The following is a 6000-nucleotide window of genomic DNA, read 5'->3' as shown; positions in this document are numbered from 1 at the left end:
ATGAAGTAATTTTAAAGGTTTCATTTCAGTGTTTGAACCAAAGCGATGAAGTGAACAGTGAAATCTCGTGCGAGTGTTATTATTTTGACTCCAAACTTTTTAAGTCTATGATTTATGACGTTCTTCATTAATGCCGTCCTATTAAAATCACCGTCTGGCAATGGAACTGCAGAGGAATCTTTAAAAACCTATCAGAACTGCAGAACAAACTGAATAATGCGGCCGTAAAACCAGACGTAATCTGCCTACAGGAAACCCTCATAACACAACAACACAAACGCCTGCCCAAACTACAAGGCTATACCCAGGGAATCTTTAAAAACAGACCCATGGGGCAGAAAGGGGGTGGACTAGCAATTTTTTGATAGATAAACTAATCTACTATGAAATAATATAAGTACCCCCTAACCTAAACATCAATAATAGCATCGAAATAATGTCAGTAATGATAAATATAGGAATCACAAACATTCAAATAATACATGCATCCGACCCAGGGGGTACCTTCTGCCCTACCAACCTGATCTCGCTAAAGGCAATCACTAATAACAACAAAAACAATCTAATTATCTGTGGCGACTTCAACGCACACAGTGAATTATGGGGAGGTAAAAAGAAAGATCAAAGAGGGAAAATGGTTGAAGAATGGATAACTGAGAACAATCTGGTCATCTTAAATGACGCGTCGAACACTAGATTAAACCCTGAGGACGGCACTCTCTCAGCCATAGACCTAACCATCACTACCCCAAAATTGGCTCAAATCACAAACTGGTGGGTGGATCAAGAAGATACGTTAGGAAGTGACCATTTCCCAATCACAATCAATATTCAAAAACAAAAACTCAACACATTCCAAACGAAACCCACCTATATGAAGGTACCAACAGGCAGACTGGGACCGATTCCAATGATTACTAGCTAGAGTAAATCCAGATAACTTAGAAAGCCCAAGTATTGACATGTATTATGATAACATAATAGACACAATTATAGAGGCAGCTAACCGATGCATCCCAAAAACAACTAATATCCAAAATAAAAACCCTGTACCATGGTGGACTAAACAGTGCACTATAGCACATAAAAGCAAACAAAAAGGGCCTTAAATAAATATAAACGCACCAAAAATTATATCTACTTCCAGCAATATAAAGATAAAGAAAATGCACTAAACCAAACTATAAAAACTGCTAAAATTAATCTATGGCAAACCTTTTGCTCTAAACTGAGTCTAAAATCAAACTCAAAACAAGTATGGGACAAGATAAAAGCCATCAAAGGGAAAGCAACTACCTCAGTCACAAAAACTAAAAATGCCATAACAAATAAAGATAAGGCAGACCTCCTAGCGAAGCATTTTTCGAACATGAGTAGCAACAATAATCACACCAGAAACTTTCAAGAACACAAAAAACTAATGGAGGAAACCCAACCTCAAATGTTTCAAGACCAAGGAACAAAAGAATCTCACCTAAATAGCGACATCACAGTACATGAATGGGAGATAGCCCTACGATCCAAAAACGAAACATTCCCTGGTAAGGATCAGTTAGGTTACATTATCTACAAAAAACTACCTATCAGTATAACAATAGCCATAATCAAACTCTTTAATAGGATATGGGATAAAGGCCAACTACCCACCAAATGGAAACAGGCCATAGTAATACCAATCCCCAAGCTAGGTGAAGATCCCAACAACATAAATTCGTACCGACCCATCTCCCTTACAAACAATATTTGCAAAATAATGGAGACAATACTCGCAAATAGGTTAAAACACCACCTAGAAACCAATAACCTACTCTCCATAAATCAATGTGGCTTTCGGAACAAACGGTCCACCACTGACCAACTTCTTAGATTGGAAACAGACATCAAACTCGCTTTTAACGCACATAGGAAAACCGATCGCAACCTCTAGACCTAGAAAAAGCGTTTGACCTAGTATGGACCAATGGACTAATAGCCAAATTAAACCAATTTGGAATAACTGGACGCTTGTTCAACTGGATTGGAAATTTCCTCACAGGCCGGAAACTTACCACAAGAATAGGCAACACCCATTCGGAAGAATTTTCACTTGAAAATGGAACACCTCAAGGCAGTGTAATAAGTCCCCTACTATTTAACCTAATGATAAACGACCTTGACCTCAATGCAGCCTCCACAAAAATAAACTTGTCACAATTTGCAGATGATAGTGGCATATGGAGGAATGGAAATCCTGCCAATAACACAGTAGTTAAAGAAATCCAGCAGAGCCTAGACAACATAAGGAGATGGGCGGACAAATGGGGTTTCAAAATATCTCATGAAATAACTGTGGCAATCATATTCACCCCCAAACGAAATAACAACCTAGTCTATCCAAACTTCTATACACAAAATCAATTGATCAAATACGTAACAGTAGTAAAATTCCTAGGAATGTTCTTTGACAACCACCTCACATGGAAACAGCACATTGAACAACTCACCCAGAATTGTAACAAAGATTTCAATTTACACAGAAACATCACAGGGACTGACTAGGGATCTAACCAGGAAACCCTCCTCACGATATATGAAACCCTAATTAGATCAAAACTGGATTACGGTTGCCAAGCATATAACTCGGCTAAGCAACCTGTACTACAAAAACTTGACACTATCCAGAGAAAAGCCTTACTATTATGCACAGGAACACTCCCCTCAACATCATTAGAAGAATTACAAACACTAACAGGAGAACTACCCTTAAAATTACGTAGGCAAGAACTGTTCCTCCGATACTCCATTCGATTAGATACCCACCCAGACAACCATCCCACCAAAATAGCTATAAATAAGTGTAAAGTTGTCTTCAAACCCAAAATCATACCTATCACACCAAGTGGCAAAGTAATCCTTGAACTAAGAGAAAAGATACCTCTACTAACAAAACAGGTAACAAACAATACAGACCAGAACAAATCACTATGGTTACAAAAACCACCAAGGATTAACAATGAAGCTACCAAATTAGGCAATAAAGAAGGACAAGAAAACTTACTAAAACCTGTACTGGTAAACGAAATCAACCAAAAATACCCGGACTATGTTAAAATATATACCGATGGATCAAAATCAAACAACCACCAATAACAGCAGCAGCAATAGTCATCCCTGAATTCAATATACAAACGGGATCCAAATTACCTGACTATTGCTCCATTTACACCACTGAATTCTGGGCTATGCTTGAATCACTACAATGGATCAAAGACAACCAAATACCTAAAGCAGTCATTATAAGCGATTCCCTAAGCGTTATCAAATCGATCCAAAATCGCAATGCACACTCTAGGGAACAATTCCTCGACAGAGCATGCCAATTAATCGACGATATCACGACAGCACATCAATTAGTCGAGCTCATGTGGATACCGTCGCACATTGGAATCTCTGGCAACGAAACAGCAGACAAAGTTGCAAAAACCAAACTAGGAGATCAAAACTCTATCAAGCTTAACTATAGCTCTACAGAAGCACTAAGCTTCGCACAAACATATATAGACCAAACATGGCAAGATTTTTCACAAAAGGTAAAAAGTACCATGAAACCCAAAAAACCGTAGATAGGAACATACAGCTACCTAAGGGTACCTATTTAGAACAGGAAACCATAAACAGGATAATAACTGGAAAAACTAAACTAGCAAGCAGTTTTGGAAGGTTTATAGGACCCAAACCAGCAACCATTAACTGCTTTAACTGCCACACCACCGAAGATCTACACCACGTATTCAATATATGCCCAAAATATCAATCCGCTCGGAAAATATTTATCAAAACCAAAACAAGTTTGGATCACCACACACATACCCAGAGTTACTTATGGACTCTAATAAAAATAAACAATCAGCATATAAAAATATAAATAAATTCATAAGCTCAGCAGGACTTAGGAACAAAATTTAATTACTATCCCCACAACACCAAAAGACCCAGTAACTAGCAAAATAAATTTAGAAGCCACCACATAAAAACACGTAACATATCATTCAATTTTATAAAAATATTCATAAATAATTCACTTACGAAGCACCTACCAAAAACTAAGAAAACCGCAAAATGGATGTCCTAGATGTCCTTAACGAACCGAGTAATCAGCTAGGACTCCGGTCCTATATGTCCTTGTAATCGGCTAGGACTCCGGTCTCTTGCTAAATAAAGTATAAATAACATTCAATCTCTAAAAACAATAATAAATAAATAACTTAAAGAGCCTTTATCTAATAACTTATAAACAACATAACGTAAGAAGCACACCCTAAACACCTCGACTAGTAATACTACAATAACCTTAAAAATCTCTCTTCATATATGATTTCTACTAACAACCTCTATAAACAGCATAGAACACCCACTCCCATTTTTAGAACATTTTGAAGAAAAGAAAAAAAAAGAAAAAAAAGCAAGAAACACCAGGCAAATGCAACAAGAAACCAGCGATGTAAAGCAACCAGGACCGTTCCCGAGCTCTCCTTCCCACTAACGACAACCAACCATTCAACTGTAAGGGACCTTTCTGGACCCACAGATTGAGGCCAAACTATCAGAGTTCCTTGAACCCATAAAAACCTGGGGGAGGTGGCACCATTCCCTTCCCCAGGAACAACTAGCAGGCTGCGGTGCAGTCAGAAAAAAGTGGCACATGCACAATTGTGCGCACGCCACTATAATTAAACTCAACAACAACAACAACAACGGCAAGTGTTCTATAGTTGTATGAAATGTAAAATTATACAGACTAGGTGAACGTATCCTATTTCGAAGTCCCAATGTTTCGTTCTTAAACTACATGGATTTCTTCACTGACAGGTTCATTGTCAGCGTGTACTGATTCGGACAAACTTTTATGATGGTCTTGAACTCTGTGCCCCTGTGCGAAGCCTGTATGGGATTTAAGACGGGCGTGGCATTCTGTCCAACCAGGTACACTACTATTATGTATTGAATTTATTACTTCACAATCCTTTCTGGTCACCACACAAACTCTTGTGGACAAAATTGTGACTAATAATCATTGTTAAAGTACAAGCTAGGAATCGTGTTGGGATACATTCAAATGATCGGTGTGCACCATTTTTTCTTCCTCAAAAATCTTGGCTTCTGACAATTGTGTACCTCGAGTCTCATAACTATCTGTTTGAGCGGTATAAGTAGTAGTGATAATAAGATTTTAGCAAGAGGCCCAAGTTTGGGCATGATGTCACTCACATGCAGTACATAACATATTAGTTGACCATTGAATCTAGTCTGGAGATTGCGGGTCTATCCGTGGATCTTAGAATACTGGAAATTTTATGTGTGGTCACACTCGGAATAGAATAAGTTACTCTTCTTTTTTTTAAATAAAAAAACCTTCAAGATCACCAGGTTCATAAAAATATCTTACGGTCACAATACCTAGCACTGGTTGTTTTGAGAAGGAGTAATGTCTTTGTATTGGTAAGTAGTGAATAGGGATAGTTTAACGACAATGGGAAAATACATTACGGAACCCCTTGGGAACGTTTAGCGACAAGAATTTTCAGATCACCCTGGGAACGGTAAGCGACAAGGGGGATTTAACATAGGGAATATTATGACTGAATAGCGACAAGGGAATTATTGGTTACTGCATTTGTATGGGAAAATATGAACGAGTTTTGGGATGGAATACTGCACGACCTTGGGAGTTCATATTTTCCCATACAAATGCAGTAACCTTTTTATTATAAGCTCATTTTTAAAATTCTACCTAAGGTTTAATTATATAAACAAAATACACTACAAGAAACAAAGTAAATGAATGAATGCCGTATTCCAAACTAAATACACAAGCGCAGATTTGTCATTACACAATAACATCAGTATTAATGCGCACATAACTCCGCCCAGATAAATTTGAACTTAGTCGCGCGCTCGACATAACTTTCGAAAGAAAATGGCGTGTCAAGTTAAAATTGAAATTTGCAGACATATTGTGAA

The sequence above is a fragment of the Sinohyriopsis cumingii genome, chromosome 17 (genome assembly GCF_028554795.1).
Source record: "Sinohyriopsis cumingii isolate HCF-2022 chromosome 17, ASM2855479v2, whole genome shotgun sequence".
Taxonomy (NCBI): Eukaryota; Metazoa; Mollusca; class Bivalvia; order Unionida; family Unionidae; genus Sinohyriopsis; species Sinohyriopsis cumingii.
Note: the sequence above shows the minus strand (reverse complement) of the source record.